Raw genomic sequence first — 23071 nt, 5'->3', positions numbered from 1 at the left:
ATTTTCCCAGCACCATTTATTGAAGAGACTGTCTTTCTTCCAATGGATAGTCTTTCCTCCTTTATCGAATATTAGTTGCCCATAAAGTTCAGAGTCCACTTCTGGATTCTCTATTCTGTTCCACTGATCTATGTGTCTGTTTTTGTGCCAGTACCACACTGTCTTGATGACCACAGCTTTGTAGTACAACCTGAAATCTGGCATTGTGATGCCCCCAGATATGGTTTTCTTTTTTAAAATTCCCCTGGCTATTCGGGGTCTTTTCTGATTCCACACAAATCTTAAAATAATTTGTTCTAACTCTCTGAAGAAAGTCCATGGTATTTTGATAGGGATTGCATTAAACGTGTATATTGCCCTGGGTAACATTGACATTTTCACAATATTAATTCTGCCAATCCATGAGCATGGAATATTTTTCCATCTCTTTGTGTCTTCCTCAATTTCTTTCAGAAGTGTTCTATAGTTTTGAGGGTATAGATCCTTTACATCTTTGGTGAGGTTTATTCCTAGGTATCTTATGCTTTTGGGTGCAATTGTAAATGGGATTGACTCCTTAATTTCTCTTTCTTCAGTCTCATTGTTAGTGTATAGAAATGCCACTGACTTCTGGGCATTGATTTTGTATCCTGCCACGCTACCGAATTGCTGTATGAGTTCTAGCAATCTTGGGGTGGAGACTTTTGGGTTTTCTATGTAGAGTATCATGTCATCGGCGAAGAGAGAGAGTTTGACTTCTTCTTTGCCAATTTGAATGCCTTTAATGTCTTTTTGTTGTCTGATTGCTGAGGCTGGGACTTCCAGTACTATGTTGAATAGCAGTGGTGAGAGTGGACATCCCTGTCTTGTTCCTGATCTTAGGGGAAAGGCTCCCAGTGCTTCCCCATTGAGAATGATATTTGCTGTGGGCTTTTCATAGATGGCTTTTAAGATGTCGAGGAATGTTCCCTCTATCCCTACACTCTGAAGAGTTTTAATCAGGAATGGATGCTGTATTTTGTCAAATGCTTTCTCTGCATCCAATGAGAGGATCATATGGTTCTTGGTTTTTCTCTTGCTGATATGATGAATCACATTGATTGTTTTACGGGTGTTGAACCAGCCTTGTGTCCCAGGGATAAATCCTACTTGGTCATGGTGAATAATTTTCTTAATGTACTGTTGGATCCTATTGGCCAGTATCTTGTTGAAAATTTTTGCATCCATGTTCATCAGGGATATTGGTCTGTAATTCTCCTTTTTGGCGGGGTCTTTGTTTGGCTTTGGAATTAAGGTGATGCTGGCTTCATAGAATGAATTTGGAAGTACTCTATCTCTTTCTATCTTTCCAAACAGCTTTAGGAGAATAGGTATGATTTCTTCTTTAAACGTTTGATAAAATTCTCCTGGGAAGCCATCTGGCCCTGGACTCTTGTGTCTTGGGAGGTTTCTGATGACTGCTTCAATTTCCTCCTTGGTTATTGGCCTGTTCAGGTTTTCTATTTCTTCCTGTTCCAGTTTTGGTAGTTTGTGGCTTTCCAGGAATGCGTCCATTTTTTCTAGATTGCCTAATTTATTGGCGTATAGCTGTTCATAATATGTTTTTAAAATCGTTTGTATTTCCTTGGTGTTGGTAGTGATCTCTCCTTTCTCATTCATGATTTTATTAATTTGAGTCTTCTCTCTCTTCTTTTTAATAAGGCTGGCTAATGGTTTATCTATCTTATTAATTCTTTCAAAGAACCAACTCCTGGTTCTGTTGATCTGTTCCACAGTTCTTCTGGTCTCGATTTCGTTGAGTTCTGCTCGAATCTTTATTAACTCCCTTCTTCTCTTGGGTGTAGGATCTATTTGCTGTTTTTTCTCTAGCTCCTTTAGGTGTAAGGTTAGCTTTTGTATTTGAGTTCCTTCCAGTTTTTGGATGGATGCTTGTATTGCGATGTATTTCCCCCTTAGGACTGCTTTTGCTGCATCCCAAAGATTTTGAACGGTTGTATCTTCATTCTCATTAGTTTCCATGAATCTTTTTAATTCTTCCTTAATTTCCTGGTTGACCCTTTTATCTTTTAGCAGGATGGTCCTTAACCTCCATGTGTTTGAGGTCCTTCCAAACTTCTTGTTGTGATTTAGTTCTAATTTCAAGGCATTATGGTCCGAGAATATGCAGGGGACAATCCCAATCTTTTGGTATCGGTTCAGACCCGATTTGTGACCCAATATGTGGTCTATTCTGGAGAAAGTTCCATGTGCGCTTGAGAAGAATGTGTATTCAGTTGAGTTTGGATGTAAAGTTCTGTAGATATCTGTGAAATCCATCTGGTCCAGTGTATCATTTAAAGCTCTCGTTTCTTTGGAGATGTTTTGCTTAGAAGACCTATCGAGTATAGAAAGAGCTAGATTGAAGTCACCAAGTATAAGTGTATTATTATCTAAGTATTTCTTCACTTTGGTTAATAATTGATTTATATATTTGGCAGCTCCCACATTCGGAGCATATATATTGAGGATTGTTAAGTCCTCTTGTTGAATAGATACTTTAAGTATGATATAGTGTCCCTCTTCATCTCTCACTACAGTCTTTGGGGTAAATTTTAGTTTATCTGATATAAGGATGGCTACCCCTGCTTTCTTTTGAGGACCATTCGAATGGTAAATGGTTCTCCAACCTTTTATTTTCAGGCTGTAGGTGTCCTTCTGTCTAAAATGAGTCTCTTGTAGACAGCAAATAGATGGGTCCTGCTTTTTTATCCAGTCTGAAACCCTGCGCCTTTTGATGGGGTCATTAAGCCCGTTCACATTCAGAGTTACTATTGAGAGATATGAGTTTAGTGTCATCATGATATCTATTCAGTCTTTGTTTTTGTGGACTGTTCCACTGAACTTCTTCTTAAAGGGGAATTTTAAGAGGCCCCCTTAAAATTTCTTGCAGAGCTGGTTTGGAGGTCACATATTCTTTTAGTTGCTGCCTGTCTTGGAAGCTCTTTATCTCTCCTTCCATTTTGAATGAGAGCCTTGCTGGATAAAGTATTCTTGGTTGCATGTTCTTCTCATTTAGGACCCTCAATATATCCTGCCAGCCCTTTCTGGCCTGCCAGGTCTCTGTGGAGAGGTCTGCTGTTACCCTAATACTCCTCCCCATAAAAGTCAGGGATTTCTTGTCTCTTGCTGCTTTAAGGATCTTCTCCTTATCTTTGGAATTTGCAAGCTTCACAATTAAATGTCGAGGTGTTGAACGGTTTTTATTGATTTTAGGGGGGGAATCTCTCTATTTCCTGGATCTGAATGCCTGTTTCCCTTCCCAGATTAGGAAAGTTTTCAGCTAGAATTTGTTCAAATACATATTCTGGCCCTCTGGCCCTTTCGGCGCCCTCGGGAACCCCAATTAAACGTAGGTTTTTCTTCCTCAGGCTGTCGTTTATTTCCCTTAATCTATCTTCATGGTCTTTTAATTGTTTGTCTCTTTTTTCCTCAGTTTCCCTCTTTGCTATCAACTTGTCTTCTATGTCACTCACTCGTTCTTCCACCTCGTTAACCCTCGTCGTTAGGACTTCTAGTTTGGATTGCATCTCATTCAATTGATTTTTAATTTCTGCCTGATTAGCTCTAAATTCTGCAGTCATGAAGTCTCTTGAGTCCTTTATACTTTTTTCTAGAGCCACCAGTAGCTGTATAATAGTGCTTCTGAATTGGCTTTCTGACATTGAATTGTAATCCAGATTTTGTAACTCTGTGGGAGAGAGGGCTGTTTCTGATTCTTTCTTTTGAGGTGAGGTTTTCCTTCTAGTCATTTTGCTCAGTGCAGAGTGGCCAAAAGCAAGTTGTATTGGGAAAAAGAGAAAAAGAGAGGAGAGAAAGAAGGAAAGAAAAGAGAAAGAGAAAAAAAAAAGGGAAGAAAAAGAAAAAAAAAACGAAAAAAAAAAAAAAAGAAGAAAAAGAGAAAGAAAAAGAAAGGAGAAAAAAAGGGGGTGGGGGAAGGAAACAAATCAAAAAGCAAAACAAAACAAAAACAAAAACAAAAACAAAAACAAACAAAAAAAGAACCACCGGGGAGTATCTTCTGATTCTGTGTACTTTAAGTCCCTTGGCTTCTCCTGGAAGTTGTCCGTCTAGCTGGTGTTCTGGGGGAGGGGCCTGTTGTGCTGATTTTCAGGTGTTAGCAGTTGGGGGAGCTGCTGTGCCCCTGCCTGGTGCAGGACTCGGTGGGGGTTGTTTACCCCGTGAGGCCGCAGGAGGAACAGCCCCAGTGGCGGGGCAGCTCTGGAAACCTGGATTCAGCTCCGGCAGGAACTCCGTCTGCAGGGCCTGGAGGCTCCGGGCGGGGCCGCTGATCTGCTCAGCTGGGGCAGGAGCGTCCTTGCTGTCCTGGGCCCTCCCGGCCTCTGCCTGTCCCGGGGGAGGCGGGATCCTGGGCTGTGTCCCGGCGCCCTGTGCTCCGGAGCCTGCGCTGGTGGATTCGCGCTCCCGCCCCGCAGCCCCCTCCGCGGAGCTGCCGCCCGAGCCCCTCCGAGCTGCTCCTGGAACCGCGCAGCCCCCTCCGCACGGAGCCTCTTCCTCTGCCCGAGCCCCTCCGAGCTGCTCCCGGGGCCGCGCAGCCCCCTCCGCGGAGCCGCCGCCCGAGCCCCTTCAGCTGCTCCGGGTCCCGCCGGGTCCCGCCGTGCGCGCTGCAGCCCTTAGGGAGCTCGGCGCACTCTCCTGGGCGCGCAGTTGCTGTTACTGTCCCCGGGAGCCCGAGAGCATCCCCGCCCTCCTGGGTCCTGCTCCACCTTCCCGTGAGCCCCTTTCCCCCGGGAAGGTCGGTGCAGCTCCTGCGTCTCCGGGACGGGGCTCTCCTGTCCTGGGGACACTCGCCCCGGCCTCAGCCCGGCTCCTCGCGGGGCCCCTCCCCCTTGGAGGCCTTTGTTTCTCTATTTCTTTTCCCCCGTCTTCCTACCTTGATAGAAGCGCAAACTCTTCTCACTGTAGCATTCCAGCTGGTCTCTCTTTAAATCTCAGGCCGAATTCATAGATTTTCAGGATAATTTGAAGGTTTTCTAGGTAGTTTGGTGGAGACAGGTGATTTGGAGACCCTACTCTTCCGCCGTCTTGCTCCTCCCCCCCCTTCTGAGTTTTAATACCTGACTCAAAAGATGGTAGTGATGGCGTTGTGCTTTAGAATAGCTTGGCATAAAGAATCTTTAGAGGTAGCACCTACTGAGGCTTTAATGGGTTTCTAGTAGAATAATGCTTGGTGTTACCCTTCTCAGGAAAAAGGTATTATTTACAATTCCTGTTGGTTTTTGTTTGGGTGCAAGTATATATTACATATACAAATGAAGAAAGAAAAAAACATAGCAAGAGTAAAAACCACCTGTCTAAAATTCTGTGATGTTGTTTTCCTAATCTGCAGATAGCTTTTAAATCACATCGGTGGTTCATGTAACCAGTTACAGGTTTTAGGAGCTTACTTTAAAGAGAGAGAGAGAGAGAGAGAGAGAGACCTAATTGACCTGTAGTTTTCTATTAGTTTCAGGTGTACAACATAATGATTCAATATTAGTATATATTGCAAAATAATCACCATTATAAGTCTAGTTAACATCTATCACCACACAGTTACTAATTCTTTGTCTTATGATGAGAACTTTTAAGATCTACTCTCTTAGTGATACTCAAATATGTAATACAGTATAATTAACTATAGTCACTATGACTTTCTTGTTTTATAACTGAACATTGTACCATTTAACTGCCTTCACCCACTTTATTCATTCCATCCTCCAACACTGGCATCCACCGATTTATTCTCTGAATCTATGAGCTTAGTGGGGTTTTTTGTTGGTTTTGTTTATTTTTTTTTTTTTTGATTCCACATAGGCTCTAGATCATACAGTATTTGTCTTTGTCTCTCTGACTTATTTTGCATAATGCCTTCAAGAACCACCTGTGGTTGTTGCAAATGACAAAATTTCCTTCTTTTTTATGGCTGTGTGTATGTACCATATTTTCTTTATCCATTCATCTATCAGTAGACACTTACGTTGATTCCATGTTTTGGCTATTTTAAATAATACTGCAGTGAACATGGGAGTGCTTTTATCTTCTCAAGTTCCTTTTCATTTTCTTTGGGTAGACATCTAGAAATAAAATTGCTGAATCATATGGTAGTTATATTTTTACTTGATCAAGGAAACTTTGTACTGATTTTAATCCTTGTGCAACAGTGCACAAGGATCTCCTTTTATCCACATCCTCATTAACACTTGCTATTTGATCTCTTATTGATAAGACATTCTAACAGATGTGAGGTGATACCTCATTGTGTTTTTTTTTTAAAGATTTTATTGATTTATTCATCAGAGACACACAGAGAGAGAGAGAGAGAGAGAGAGGCAGAGACATAGGCAGAGAGAGGAGCAGGCTCCCCACCGAGCGGAGCTTGATACTTGCATCAATTAATGATCACAAAAATAAGCATCAAAATAATAGTCAAGTCAAACATAAAGCTATAATTCAAAGGGCCCATATGAAATATTATGACATTAATAATTTTACTAGTAATATGTACTAGTAAAATATTTCCATGTGTTTAATGATAATGGCTTGGAAACTTCAAATTGGCCCAAGTGATAAAAATATCTTGATTTTTTTAAGGATTTTATTTATTTATTCATGAGAGACACAGAAAGAGAGAAGCAGAGATATAGGCAGTGGGAGAAACAGGCTCCATGCAGGTAGCCCAATGTGGGACTCGATTCGGGATCCCAGGATCACACCCTGAGCCAAAGGCAGTTGCTCAACCACTGAGCCACCCAGGCATCCCAAAATATCTTGATTTTTATTTTCACATACTGAAATATAAAATGAACGCCATATAGGTATTAAAATTAATTTTCTAGGGGGTGCCTGGGTGTCTCAGTTGGTTAAGTATCTGCCTTTGGCTCAGGTCATGATCCCTGAGTCGTAGATGGAGCCCAGCATCAGGCTCCCTGCTCAGTGGGGAGTCCACTTCTGCCTCTCCTTCACCCTCTCCCTGCTCATGCTCTTCTCACTTGCTCACTCTATGTCTCTCAAATAAATAAGATCTTTAAAAAAATATATTAAAATTCATTTGCTGAATTGTGAAACATTTCAAGAAGAAAATCACAGCTTCCTTTCTATATCCAGAAGCTACATTATAAAATAATTTAATAATGAAATTAAAATATATTATCTATAATACACAGTATAAAGCATGAAAATTCATATATATGTTATGTAAACTTGGCTAATGTGGAAGATGTGAAGCAGTTCCCACTGCTGCTAGTTATAGGTATACTGAATATTTATATCTAAAATTATAAAGCCTACATAGCATACAATGAAAGTAGAAGGATCTGATTACTTAGTATATTGTAAATATAGAAGGAAAGGCCATAAATTATTATATGTAATTGTAAAAATTATTTAAAATCCATGTTAACATAAATAATCCCACTAAAAGGTGAAGACTTGAGTATATTCTTTTTGATAAAGAAGAATTTACAAATAACATGCTAATATGACTTTGGTACTAATAAATTACTCATCTGAATCTAACATTGTCTTAATGCTGATTAAATTAGCTTGTTTTTTTAATAAAGACCACAAATATGTAATAGTTATATAAACAGATAGTAAATGGCATGCCAAAGGGGTACTTAAATTACTACCAGAAGTAACCCCAAACAAATCACGTTCAAAGAATTATCTAATAATATAGCATAGTAGGTGGTAAATAAGCTAATAAAGTAAGTAATATAATTCTATGTTGGAGTTCAAACACAAGTATTAAAATAACATTTAACATTATGATTGCAGTAATTTATATAAGATACTTGGCAGGAGGAGAATGTATTGCATGATAACAGAAATTATAGCAGGAATAATCTCATTATTTGTGCCATTCTGATAGCCTAAAATTCTAGATATGATATCTGGAAAATGTTAAACTTATATCTGGGAAAATTTTTTCATAAAGAAGGATGAGAAAGGTAAAGTATACAGTGAGCTAGTTCATCTGTTCTCAATGCTTAGCAGGGTGCCACATTTAACAGAAATAATTAAAGTCAAAATTTAACATTTTTATTTAAGTATAATTTTTATTTGGCCAGTAAGTGGTTTTACAGATTCTTTCTTCATTCTTCTCAGTCTTACAACAGCTCTACTAGGACCTTTTTATTAAAGTATTTTATCACTGTGTTCTCAAAGTTTGTTCACAGCCTTGTGCTTTTTCTACTGTAATTCTATCCCAAGAGAACTCAGTAGTTGTATCTTCAGAAAATTATTCCCATTCTTTGTGACAAGACCAAATCTCTCCTGTCATGTGCTTCCTATCATCATGAACCTCTTCTTTGTAAGCTTAATTTTGATTGTAATTTCACATCTCTGTGTGGGTTATTTAATGAACGCTCACTTCACACATTAAGTTTAAATTCCACTAGGGCAGCAACTCTGTTGGTTCTTCATATTTCCACCCCCAACATATTGTATAATTCCTCATGCATAGTATAAAACCAATAAATACCTATTAAGTAAATGAATAAATAAGTGAATCTTTTTTTTCTTAAGCCCTTTACTTATCTTAGTCATGCCTCAATTTTTCATTCTTCATTTTTAAGAAAAGTGATTTTCTCTATTTTGCTAACCATTTGAAACTGTCTCTCAACATTTCTGCTTTTCAAAAAGAACTTGCATATATTAATTATGTAGTAACTTTCTGCTTTCACATAATTTTTTATTATTTTTATTATCATTATTATTCAAAATATCTCATTTACTTCATTAGCTTATACCACTCCACCTTGAATGGTTGTAGTAGCTAAACTAGTTGTTCCTCTCTCTTCCTTCACTTCATTGGCTTAGACCATCCAGATTAATTTTATTTTCTACCTGCTTTATCAAATCAGGTGCTTTTAAGATAAGACTTTTTAGCCTTATAATATAGTGTATTTGCAGTATGTAATTGATCTTTTTTTTAATAACTTCTTTTTTTTAAGATAGATTTATTTATTTATTTATTTATTTATTTATTTATTTATTTATTTATTTTAGACATAGAGAGAGAGAGAGAGAGGCAGAGACACAGGAGGAGGGAGAAGTGGGCTCCATGCCGGGAGCCCGACGTGGGACTCAATCCCGGGACCCCAGGATCGCGCCCTGGGCCAAAGGCAGGTGCTAAACCACTGAGCCACCCAGAGATCCCCTGTAATTGATCTTTTATATCATATAGTCACAACTCCTATTTCTTCCCTTATAGATTATGCCCTCTCCTTAATTGGCCTTATTTTCCCTTTACACTATCTTATCAGATCCAAATCTTAATTCTCTCTGCCATACATCTTTTTACCAAACTGTGGCATTTATGAAATATTCCAAAATGTTTAAAATCAAACTCAAATTTTAAAACTTCTTTCATAAAATTTTAGAGAGTAAAAGTTAGGAGGTTTAATATGTCAGTTAAATGTAATAGGAGAAACTATATAGATGCTATCTATGTTTTTAAGATCATTTATTTATTTTAGAGACAGAGAACATGACATAAGGAGAGGGAGAGAGAAACTCAAGCAGACTCCTTCCTGAGAGTAGAATCCAACATGGAGCTCCATCTCAAGACCCTGAGATCAGGGTCTGTGCCAAAGCCGAGTCCATTGCTTAACAGACAGCACCACCCAGGCACCCCTAGGTGCTATCTTAATAAATACACTAATCAGCATGAAACATAAGAGAGAAAAAATATATATGAATGCATTTACTATTCAAATAGTTCATAACTAGAAATGTAGTATCCATGATGGATATTTGGAACACGTTGCTGATGTTAGTATTTCTAAATCAATCATAAGATATCTGTTAATCATATAAATTCTGGGTTTGAAAATTAAGAAGAATGCTTAAGAAAAGTGCTCTTTTGGAAATGAGTGATTTTTCCTGAAATAGCAAAGAAATCCCTTCCTTGGGACTCACATATTCCTCTAACCTTTATTTTTTTTAAACTTTTTTTTTTAAAAAAGATTTTATGTATTTATTCATGAGAGATAGAGAGAGAGGCAGAGGTATAGGCAGAGGGAGAAGCAAGCCTATCCTAGGACCCTGGGATCCTGACCTGAGCAAAGGTAGATGCTCAATCACAGAACCACACAAGTACCCTACCCCTCTGGCTTTTAAAACAAAAATGATTTGTGAGAAAACTTTAAATGGGCTAAAAAAAGTCTTTAAAAAAATCTACTTACACTTAAATTTAAAATGCATAATTATATTATAATATAAGCCAATTAATTAAATTTATATATTTGTTTATTGTGTTAATGTGAACTATGTCAGACATTTATTAAAAGCGTACTCTCTGATTGAACACTTTGGTAAACTTCATTAAGTCCTCTGGTTTACTAGAATGGCAATGAAAAATCTGCAGTTATGCATGTTGATTACCTCACCTTGTTCATTTACAACATATTTTGATGCACATCAGTAACAAACTAATCTGAAGCTATAAAAAAATGATGATAACACCTTAGTGACTACTCATTAAATTCCAGGACTACACTCAATTAATTCTTCTTAATGGTGATAATAATCTCTATATTCAAGGGGCATCTGGGTGGCACTGTCAGTTAAGCATCTGACTCTTGATTTCAGCTCAGGTCCTGATCCCAGGGTCATGAGAATGAGCTCCCTCACGATCAGACTCCACACTGAGCATAGAATCTGTTAAGACTCTCTCCCTCTCCTTCTGCCCTTCCCCCCCTAAAATAAATAAATACATCTTTAAATAATAATAATAATAATCTTTATATACTAAACCAGTTTTATAATTTCTGACTATCATACAAGTTTTTACATGTTTGTCAAAAGAAAATGAGGGAAAAAAAAGGATCACTTCTGAGGAACATGTTTCCACCATGTAATTTAAAATCATTAGGTGTAATTTCACTTGGTAGTCTCATTTTCTCATCTCTGTAGGAAGAGAAAGTATGAGTGCAAGTTATCAAGAAACCCTTTATTATTTTACACAGAGGTTTTTTTTTTTTTTTTTTTAATTTATCTCTATTTAGCTTAGTTTTGTTGCTTCAGTTTTTTGTCCTTCATTGCTTCAATCACACATAGCTTCCATTGGAGTCATTTCCTATTATGTGAAATATATCCTCTAAAATTTCCTTTGCTGTGGGTCTCCTGGTAGTGAAATCTGTTTTTATTTATCTCAATGCTATTTTGTCTCCAAACTTGACAGATACTGTCACTGGTTATAGAATTTTAACTAGGCACATTTTTTCCCCCAGCAGATTGAAGATATTTTAACTGTCTTCTGGCTGTCAGATGTCAGTCATTTAAAGGTAATTGTTTTTGTCTACTTTTATATTTTTTCTTTGATTTTCTGTGATTTCAATCAGATGTGTCTAGGGATATTAATAAGGACCTTATTGTCTCTTTGACACTTTGTTATGTTTTATTCATTCTTGCTGGTGTGTTTATATTTAAATTTATAGTTAATTAATTCTAATTACTGAGCCTGCCTCCATTAGAAAAAAGAAGCCCCATATACCTTTTGTTAATATTTTCATGATTCTTGAGTTCTGCTTGGTTTCTTAGAAGAGCTTAAATCCAATCAATTATATATTTTAACATAGAAATTAGAATTGTCCTTGTTTATTTGTTTCCAAAAGAATCAGGATCCCAAAGATTCCTGAAATATTGGTTATCCTTAAATTTTAGCTTGAAATGTGAGGGAAGAAACTCAAAATAGAAAAATATTTCCAAAAATTCAAAATAGAAAAGTATTTCCAAAAAATTTAATGAGTTAATTATCAGAATTATTTCTGTACTTCTGTACTTCAAAACTTAATGTTAAAATACTCAATTAGTTTGCCTGATGGTTTGAATATCTTTCCCACATTGCCAACATTTCTATATGGTTTTCGAGATAATCACCATGTGGAACATTTACATTACTTTCTGAATCAAAGAAAGAGAGTTTGAGGGATAGCATCCTTAGAAGGAAAAGGGCAGAACTGTCCAGGGTATAAAAATCATGCATTTCAGAACAGAATTCACCTTTCATTTTAATTTTCAGCTCCTCTATTTTAAAGTTGTGAATATATAATGATTAACAGATTATAATTAACATTTTACTGTGAGCTAACAAGATTATGTTTTAAGTTGCATTTGCAAAAATTGCAGGACATATGTTAGGTACAATAAAATTAGCCACACAATTTTTATTTATTTATTATTTTTTTAAAGATTTTTAAAATTTATTTATGATAGACACAGAGAGAGAGAGAGAGAGAGAGAGGCAGAGACAAGGGCAGAGGGACAAGCAGGCTCCTTGCCGGGAGCCCAACATGGGGCTCAATTCTGGGACCCCAGGATCGCACCCTGAGCCAAAGGCAGGCACCAAGGGATCCCCAGCCACACAACTTTTAAAATTACCTGTATGCCTTTTTAGATATAGAATGTAGGTTATTTTTGAAAATCATTGTATATCCTAAATTAAATATGTCCTCTGTCATCATTACAATCACTGAGGCATTTATACAAGGAATTTAAAACAAACTCACCAGCAACCATTCACTTACCTCCTAAAAGAAGTACTATTTAGTGCCTATTGAGGAACAAAGAAACCTTTACCTTTAGCTTCTATAAGTCTTATGTAATCCTAAAATTTTATTAGATTTAAGTTTGACAAAGCATTAAAGAAAATTATTTTGCATAATGTGTAACCAAATAAAGACTCAGTTGTTGTAATCTATTACCACTTTTATATCCCTCTATGACATTGCTTAAAAACTTTTAGAAGATCAAGAATACTTTATTTATAATAAAAACTGAATATTTCAATCTCATTACTAATGAGTAAGTTTCCAGACAAGGAGTCTTTTTCTCATTTAAGTTTTCCACCTGCCTTTTTTCCACCTACATTTTATCCATTCATATTTTCTTTTATTTTCAGATATCTGACATATAAGTAGATAAAATGAGAATTTGTTTCATTAAACTCATATACAAAAAAATAACTATGTTTTATAATTTCTAAATGAAATTAAATCTCATGTGAGTACCCTACCTATTCATCATGGATACTATAGCATCTGGTTTAAGTAATCTTGGGGCTCCTTGCCCTTTACTACCAGATAGGACAGAACTCAAAGGGATTTATGTTGTTCCTAGAAATGGGAAGAGGCCTTAGTACATAGTGATTGCCACTGAAAAAAACCACTATTGGTCTTGTCCTCTGTTCTCCACCAACTCTTGATATCTTTTAAAACTGAGATTTGTCCTTCACAGCAGCTTTTTTATAACAGTATAATCAGAAATTTCTTGCTGCTTTTAATGATGCTGAGCTACTCATCCACTGGCTGAAAATCTTTAAATAGGCTTTGGAAATAAAAAACAAAAACAAAAACAAAAACAGTTCTTCTGGAAGTAAGAAAAGCCTATACCTTAGAAAACCTAGGCTTGATTAGAATGTTTTCAATGGATGAGAGATGAGAAAAGGAACATTAGAATTTTTTTTTTGCATTTTCCCTTTTATATATGAGAAGACAAAATTAGTCAATTTGACATCTTAATATACTATCCATGCCACATGTTTAAATCATGTTTCAGGGACCAAGAGGCACAGGTAAATGTTTTACATTCTTCCCATGAGTAGCTTTCTTCAGTATTGTCCAAAGAATATGGGTGATTTTCTATAGTCTACCAACTAGTAGTTCCTGAGAAAAAAAATAGCAATTAAATATAATTTTGTTTACCTATATTTTACACATTTTAAACATAAGACTAAGTGTATTTTTTGTTGTTAACTGTTGTTGCATTGCATGGCCAATTTATAAAAGTAAATCAATAAGAACTGTTAACTACTAGTATGGCATATACCATAACTAAGAAATTTCCAAATTCAAGGAAAAAAAGTCACCAAAGAGAATGTGCAGTGTGAATAAATATGTACTAGGGTAACTTAAAGTAAGAGGATTATGTCAACACTTTGTGCAATTTTCTAACAAAACAGTGAACTTTCTGGTAAACAATTTGATTATTTTTTCCTGAGAAAAGTGTAAAATAGTGTTTTCTGGGATTTTTTTTTTTAATTTCTCTATAAGAGTAGACTCCCAAACTACATAGACATCATTCAGAATTGAGTACAGCAAAAACAGATAACGTAACACTATGCTAAGAGGTTTGGAGAAGAAAGCACCAGCCTACACTTGTTCAGAAAGTTAATTTCCAAATCTGTTTTTTAAAAGATGCTATTGCAAAACACTGGTTTTATTTGATGAGAAAGTACACATCTCATCTATTGGTTGTAACCTAGATAGCATACTGTAAACCCAAGGTTCTTGGTTCTTGCCACTCTCTAACTATGTCTCCTAGAAATCAGATTAAAAATATATATATTGCAGAGAAAATTAGGAATTAACTAATTTACATTCCTGAATTTACATTCCTGACACCCAAAGGAATAAGGAGTCATTAAAGAAATTAAATTCAGACATGGAAAAATAAAAGAATAATGATTTTCAGGTACTGTATAATATAAATGAATATATATTTAATTTTCAAACTACTGCAAACTAAATACTATTATCTCTACTTTACTTTTGAAGAAACTGAGAACAAAAATTATATTAGTTTTCTATTTATGCATAACAAATTACCACAATTTTAGTGACTTAAAAACACTTTTATTACCTTATAGTCTCTGTAGGTCAGAAGTCCTGGAGCACAATTTAGCGGATTCCTCTGTTTCAGAGCCTCAGTGGGCTGTGAATTTATATATATTGTGAAATAATTACCACAATAGGTTCAGCTGAGACCCATCATCTCATATAGATATATTAAAAAAAGAAAAAAAGAAATGTTTTCCTTGTGATGAGCACCCTTATGATTTACTCTTAACAACTTTCCTATATATCACACAGCAGTATTAACTATATAGTTATGATGTTGTACATTACATCTCTAGTACTTATTTATCTTATAACTGGAAGTTTGTGCCTTTAGACCATCTTCCTCTGATTGTGCCTACCCCCACCCTCCACTTACAGTAACCATAAATCTGATCACTCTTTCTATGAGTTGGTAAGGTTTTGTTGTGTTTTAAGCTTCTACACATAAGTGATATTATACAGTATGTGTCTTTCTTTAACTTATTTCACTTATTTCACTTTCAATTTGTATTGCCCTAATGACTAGTGATATTGATCATCTATTTATATACCTGTTGGCCTTTCATATATCTTCCTTAGAAAATATCTGTTCAGGTCCTTTGCCCATTTTGTAATTGAATTATTATTTTGCTATTGAGTTTTAGGAGTTCATTATCTATTTTGAATATTAACCCCCTATTAGATAAATGGCTTGCAAATGTTTTCCTTCCATCCCATATGCTGTCTTTTCATTTTGTTGATGGTTTCTTTTGCTGTGCAGAAGCTTTTTAGTTTGATGTGAATCCACTTATTTTTTCTGTTGTTGCTTGTGCTTTAGGTGTCCTATCCAAAAACCCTACCAAGAACCGTGTCAAGGAGCTTTATTCCTATGGATAGGTATTAACTGTTCTAAGTGTTTGATAGAATTCACCTGGGAAGCCATCCAGTCCTGACTTCTGTTTGTTGGGAGGTTGTTGGTAACCAATTGAATTTTGTTACTAATAATCAGTCTGTTTAGACTTTTCTATTTTTTTTTCCTGATTATATGGAAGATTATATATTTATTTGTTTTATTAAGTATAGTTAACACACAGTGTTACATCAGTTGCAAGTGTATGACCCAGTGATTCGATAAGTTAATGCATTATGCTGTTTTCACCACTAGTAGTTACCATCTATCTCATTACATCATATTTACCATATTATTGATTGTATTTCTTATGTTCTGCTTTTTATTCCTGAGACTTACTCATTCCATGACTAGAGGCCTCTCTCCTTCACTCATTTTGCCCATCCTTCCACCCCTCATCTCTTTGGCAACCATTATCTTTCTATACTTATAGTTCTGATTCTTTCGTTTATTAATTTGTTAGACCCCATTTATGGGTAGAATCATATGGTATTTGTCTCTCTCAGTCTGACTTATTTCACCTAGCATAGTACCCACCAGGACCATCCATGTTGTCTCCAATGGCATGATCCCATCCTGTTTTGTGGCTGAGTAGTATTCCATTGTGTATATATATCATATTCTCCTTATACATGGACACTTAGGTTGCTTCTGTGACTTAGCTATTGTAAGTAATGCTGCAATAAACATAGGGGTGCCCATATCTTTTCAAAGTAGTATTTGTGTTTTCCTTGAGTAGATACCAAATAGGGGAATTACTGGATCATATGGTATTTCTAATTTTAATTTTTTGAGGATATTCCATACTATTTTCATAGAGGCTTTACCAATTAACATTCCCACCAAAAGTACAAGAGGGTTCCTTTTTCTCCATAGCCTTGCCAACACTTGCTGTTTCTTCTTTATCTTAGCCATTCTAACAAGTGTGGAGTGCTATCTCTTTTGGTTGTGCATGTATTTGCATTTTGATAAGTGATGTTAAGCATCTTTTCATGTGTCTGTTGGCCATCTATATGTCTTCTTTGGAAAAATTTTCAGTTCCTCTGCACTTTATTTATTTATTTATTTATTTATTTATTTATTTATTTATTTTTAATTGGAGTTCAATTTGCCAACATAAAGCATATCACCCAGTGCTCATCCCGTCAAATGCCCCCCTCAGTGCCCATCACCCAGTATACATGGAATATTACTCAGCCGTTAGATACAACAAATACCCACCATTTGCTTCGACATGGATGGAACTGGAGGGTATTATGCTGAGTGAAATAAGTAAATCAGAGAAGGACAAACATTATATATATATATATATATATATATATGATATTAATCCTTTATTGGATATATCATTCAAAAATATTTTCTCTCATTCAGTAGGTTATCTTTTTGTTTTGTTGATGGTTTCCTTTGCTGTTCAAATATTTTTATCTTGATGTAGTTTAATAGTTTACTAGTAAACAATAGTTTACTTTTGCTAGTATGTTCCTTGCCTTAGAAGACATATCTTTAAAAATGTTGCCAGGGGTGATATTATAGAAATTACTCCCTGTGTTCTCTTCTAGGATTTTTATGGCTTCAGGTCTCACATTTAATCCATGTTGAGTTTTTTTGGTTTATGGTATAAGAAAGTGATCCAGGTTCATTCTTTTGCATGTAGCTGTTCGGTTTTCCCAAAACCATTTATTTAGCATCATTTAATGAAAAGACTGTCTTTTCCTCATTGTATATTCTTGTCTTTGTCATAAACTGACCCTATAAATTTCAATTTATTTCTAAGGTCTCTATCCTATTCTATTGATATGTGTCTATTTCTGTGCCAGTACCATACTGTTTTGATTACTATAGTTCTGTAGTATGTCTTAAAATCTGGTGTTGTGATACCTCCAGCTTTCTTCTTTCTCAAGATTGCTTTGGCTATCCAGGATCTTCTGTGGTTCCATACATATTTTAATATTATTTTTGCAAAAAAATGCTGTTGGTATTTTGATAGAGATTGTATGTTTCTAAAAATTCATCCATTTATTACAAGTTGTCCAATTTGTTATATAATTTTCATAGTACTGTCTTAAAATCCTTTGTATGTCTATGGTGTCAATTGTTTCTTCTCTTTCATTTTTGATTTTCTTTTTTCTTTTTCTTTTGCTTTTATTTATTTATTTATTTATTTTGAGTTCCCTTTAATTTTTCATGAGTCTGGCTAAAAGTGTATCAATTTTGTTTGTCCTTTAAAGGAAGCAGCTCTTGGTTTTATTGATATTTTCTCCTGTTTTTTTTTTAATCTTCATTTCACTTATTCCTGCTCTGATCTTTACTATTTCCTTTCTTCTAACATTAGGAATTGTTTGTTCTTTTTAAAATTTCCTTTAGGTGTAGAGTTAGATTGTTTGAGATTCTTGTTTTTAGAAAGACCTGTATTGGTATAAATTTCCCTCTTAGAACTGCTGTTGCTGCATCCCAAATATTTTGAACCATTTTGTCTGCCCTTTCGTTTGTCCCTAGTCATTTTTATTTTCTTTTTTCACTTTTTTAAAATTTGTAAATGATTTCTGGTTTCATATTGTTGTGGTCAGAAAAATGTTTGGTATGATTTCAACCTTCTTAAATTTATTGAGACTTGTTCTGTGGCCTAATGTGTTCCATGGGTTCTTGAAACAGAGTGCATTCTGATGGTTTTGGATGAAATATTTATATATATTTGTTAAGTCCATCTGGTCTAATACATCATTCAAAACCTCTGTTTCCTTATTGATTTTTCTCTGTGGATTGATCTATCCATTTATGTAAGTAAGGTGTTAAAATCCCCTACTATTACTGTTTTATGGTCAATTTTTCCCTTTGTATTAATTAATATTTGATTACATATTAGGCATTCCTGTGTTGGGTATATAAATATTTGTAATTCTATTCTCTTGTTGGATGGATCTCTTTATCATTATGTAATGTCCTTGTCTCTTGTTATAAACTTTCTTTTAATCTCTTTTGACTGATATAAACTTGCTACCTCAGGTTTGTTTGTTTTTTTCACTTTCATTTGCATGGAAAAATTTTTCCATAGTTTCACCTTCTGTATATCTTTAGGCCTAAAGCAAGTCTGTTGTAGGCAGTATGCGGATGGGTCTTGTTTTTTTATCCATTCAGTTACCCTGTGATTTTGATTGGAGCATGTAGATTTAAAGTAATTATTGATAGATGTGTGCTTATTGCCCTTTTGTTAGTTGTTTTCTAGTTGTTTTTATAGTTTCTTTTCTTGCTTCCTTCTTCCCTAGTGATTGATGATGTTTTTAGTGTCATACTTGAATTCCTTTCTCTTTATTTTTTTTTGTATCTATTAAAGGTTTTGGGTTTGTAGTTATCATGAGTTTCATACATAATGTCCAAAGTATATTGCAGTGTATAGTAAGTTGCTGAAGTTCAAACACATTCTATATACACGACATTCTTACTCCTCCCCCCATTTTGTGTATGTGATATTTTATATCTTTATTTTGTAAATCTCATAATATTTTAGATACAATTGATTTTACTGCTTTTGTCTTACAGCCTTTATAGTAGCTTTATAAGTGATCGTTCTGCTATATTTACTTATGTTCGCTTCTGCCTGGGAATTTTTTTCTTTCCATATTTTTCTCCTAAATATGGTCTTTACTCGTCCAAAAAAAAAATATATTTTTAGCATTTCTTGTAAGGCTGGTTTAGTGGTGATGAACACTTTTCACTTTATCTGGGAAACTTCATTTCTCTTTCAATTCTGTATGATATGCTTGCCTTGTAAAGTATTCATGGTTGTATTGTTTTCTTTCATCACTATCAAAATATGGTGCCACACTTGTCTGGCCTGCCAAGTTTCTAATGAGAAATTTGCTGATAGTCTTGTGGGATTTCTCTTTTATGTAAATAATCACAATTCTCTTGCTGTTTTTTTTTTTTTTTTTTTTCCTCTTGCTGCTTTTTAAGATTCTCTCTTTATCCTTAATCCTTGACACTTTAATTATTATGTGCCATGGTTTGGACTTCTTGGGGTTCATTTTGTTTTGGGCTCACTGTGCTTTCTAGACCTGGATGTCTGTTTCCCTCCTCAGATTAGAAAAGTTTTCAGCTATTACTTCTTCAAAACATTTTTTGCCCTTTTCTTTCTCCTTCATCTGAGACTCCTATGATTGCCAATGTTATCTTGCTCAATGTCCCAGTAATCCTTTAACTTATCCTCATTTTTTATTAATTCCATTTTGCTGTTTAGCTTGGGCACTTTTCAGTATCTTATCTTTCAGAACACTGTTTTGTATTTTCTAATCTGCTGTTGATTCTCTCTAGCATATTTTTCATTTTAGTTATTGTACTCTTCAACCTTGATTCTTTTTTATATGTTCTATTTCTTTGTAGAAGTTCTTAGTTCATCCACTATTCTTTCAGGTCCAGTGAGCATCTTTAGGACCATTACTTTGAACCCCTTATCAGGTAGACTACTTATCTCTCTTTAGTTTTTATTTCCCAAAGTTTTGTCTTTTCCTTCCATCTGGAGGATATTCTTCTATCTATCTTTTCATGTTTGACTTTCTGTGTTTGTTTCTATGAGTTGGGTGAAATAGCTTCTTAGTCTGAAGGAATGGCTTTGTGTAGAAAGGCCCTTTGTATAGCCTGCATGTCCTGGTGGCTTTGGTGGCTGCCTAGAACTCTAGTGAGCATGGGTTGGAGATCTCTAGGCACTCATTGTCTAGGCCACTGTGGTGGTACAACTAGAGCTGAACCAGGTTTGGGCTTGGAGTGGCCCCAGGGCATTCTTCACCAAGGCCACCCTGGTGGGATGCCCAGAGCCGAATCTGGCATAGGCCAGGGATTCCCAGGGTGCTCTTCAATGGGGATGTCTTGGGGATTAGCTGGTGCCAAAGTGGGTGTGGGATAGGGATTCTGGGGATCTCCATGCAGGGGGAACCCTGGCAAGATGGGTGGAGCTCAGGGAGGTGGGGAGATGGCTGGACCTGATGTGGGGTAGGGGTTTGCTGAGGCAATAGGCTATCCAGGGCACCAGGAACCTGCTCCCATCCACACTATTCAGGTGGAAGGGGGAACAATGGTACTCAATAGACCTCTGACTTCATAGAGTTATCCCACAGTTTGGCAGATGCTCAAGAGTTAGTGAATAGGTTTCCTTCACTTTAGTCTGCTTCCCCCTTTGAAACATTTTTTTTCCTGTGCCCCAGGGCAGGTGAATCTGTCTGCAAGTACCTTAGTACTCTCCCTCTCCATTGCAGTTCACAGCACGAAGTGTGGTATTCTTATTGTTACCATGTGGCCATCTCTTCTGCTGTTCTCTATGTCATCTCTCTATTCCTTGTTAGGAAGAAGGTGTTCAGTCTTCCCTCTGTTATTTAGGAAGAACTGCTATATGTAGGGGCAAATTCAGTGTGCCTGTGGTAGTAGGTGAGTTCTGGGTTGTTCTATGCTGCCATCTTGTTCCTGGGTTCTATATCTTCTTTTAATATAGTCCTTTATTACTATGAACTACTCTCATAGAACTACTTTTGTTGCATGCCATAATTTCTGGTATTTTTTTCCTCCATTTTTTGTTCATCTCAGGAAACTCTTATTTCTCCTTTAATTTCTTATTTTATCTGTTGGTTGTTCAGGAAAGTATTGTTGAATTGGCATGCATTTGTGAATTTTCCTGTTTTCCTCTTATTGGTTTCTGGTTTCATTCCATTATGGTCAGAAAAGATACTTGGTATGATTTCAGTCTTCTTGACTTTGCTTACCCTTGTTTTGTGGCCTAACGTGATATATTTTAGAAAATGTTCTATATATACTTTAGTAGAATGAATTCTGCTGTTGTTGGATGAAAAGTTCTGTATATGTCTGTTAGATCTATCAGATCTATAGTGTTTTTCAAATTCACTGTTTCCTTATTGATTTATTGTCTGGATGATCTATCCATTGGTGAGGGTGGGATATTATAAGTCCCCAACTATTACTGTATTATTTATTTCTTCCTTTTAGCTGTTTTTGATTTATATATTTAAGTGCTGTGATATTGAGCACATAAATATTTATAGTTATATCTTCCTAATGGATTGATCTCTTTATCATTATGTCATGCCCTTTGTGTTTTCATTTTTTTAATGTGTTTTCATTTTTTTAATTCAATTTTAGGTGAAAGTCTATTTTAACTAAGTATAACTACCCCTGTATTTTTCTGGAAGTCAGAGTACCATTTGCTTGAAATGACATTTGATTCTCTTTATTTTCATTCTATGTGTGTCTTTAAGGCTAATTTGTTATTTGTAGGTAACGTATTATTGAATAGTTTTTATTTTTAAATCCATTTAGCCATTCTATGTCTTTTTATTGGAGAATTTAATCTGTTTACATTTAAATTAAGTGATTGATAGGTAAAGACTTAACATTGCCATTTTGTTTTCTGTTTTATAAATCTACTCTTCCTTGTTTCTTGTCCTACTGTCTTTTTCATGTTTTGATGTGTTTTGGTACAAATATTCTTTGACTTCTTTATCATGTTCTTTTGTCTAATAGTTATAGATTTTTCCCTCTATGAGGCTTACATAAAATATCTTAAAAATTATAATAACCTATTTTAAGCTGATAAATTTTATAGATTTCTAAATCTTATACTTTTACCTGTCCCTCCTATTTTAGGTTATTGCGACAACAATTTACATATTTTTATATTTGTTACTAATAAAAGATTATTGTACCTATGGTTATTTTTACAATGTTTGTTCTTTATTTTTTAAACTATAGTTGTCAGTGAATATGTACCACCATTATCAAATTACATAATCTTGAACTATATATTTGTGTTTTTACCATTCCAGTGAGTTTTATGATACCTTTTTTATGTTATTAAGAAGCTAATTAGCATCCTTTTATTTCAACTCAAAGAACTTTCTCTAATTTATTTTGTAAAATGGGTCAAGTGGTAATGAACTCCCTCAAGTTTTGTTTATTTAGAAAAGTCTATTTCTCCTTAACTTTTAAAGAACAGCTTCCCTGGGTACAGTATGCTTGGTTGGCAAATATTTTCCTTCAATATTTTGAATATATCATTCTATTCTCTTCTGCTCTGAAGTGTTTTGGTTAAGAAATGTCAATAATTTGTGGGGGTTCCCATGTATGTAACTTTTGTTTTATCCCACTGTGTTTAAATTTGTTTGATTTTTGACAATGTTATTACAATGTGTCTCAGTGTAGTCCAATTTAGGTTCAACCTATTTGGGGCCTTTGGGCCTTGTAGACCTGGATGTCCATTTCTCTCCCCAGATTTAGGAGGTTTTTCACCTTTAAATATAATTTCTTAAAATCTCTTCTTCTCTTCTCCTTGGAATTCCCATAATGGGAATATTGTTTCTTTATATTGTGTTCTATAATTCTCATAGGCTTTCTTTATTCTTTTTTTGTTCTGCTTCTTGGAGTGGATAATTTTTAATTTTCTGTCCTCTACGTCACTGACTTGTCTGCATGGTCAAGTCTGCTTTTGAAACTCTACTGAATTATTCCTGAATTATTCAGCTTAATTAACCTATTTTTCAAC

General features: G+C 35.3%; 1 long non-coding RNA gene across 1 annotated transcript in view; it reads right to left on the bottom strand.

The window, feature by feature from the left end:
- Positions 1 to 13142: 13142 nt before the first annotated feature.
- Positions 13143 to 23071, bottom strand: part of LOC144296475 (uncharacterized) — a 33957-nt gene continuing 24028 nt past the window's right edge. The window contains exons 3-4 of the long non-coding RNA XR_013363584.1: positions 14662 to 14733; positions 13143 to 13685 (exon numbers count right to left, since the gene is read on the bottom strand). This is a non-coding gene — a long non-coding RNA (uncharacterized LOC144296475). The remainder of the gene's footprint in view (positions 13686 to 14661; positions 14734 to 23071) is intronic.

The sequence above is a fragment of the Canis aureus genome, chromosome 24, assembly GCF_053574225.1.
Source record: "Canis aureus isolate CA01 chromosome 24, VMU_Caureus_v.1.0, whole genome shotgun sequence".
Taxonomy (NCBI): domain Eukaryota; kingdom Metazoa; phylum Chordata; class Mammalia; order Carnivora; family Canidae; genus Canis; species Canis aureus.
This window is presented reverse-complemented; position numbering and strand designations above follow the sequence as displayed.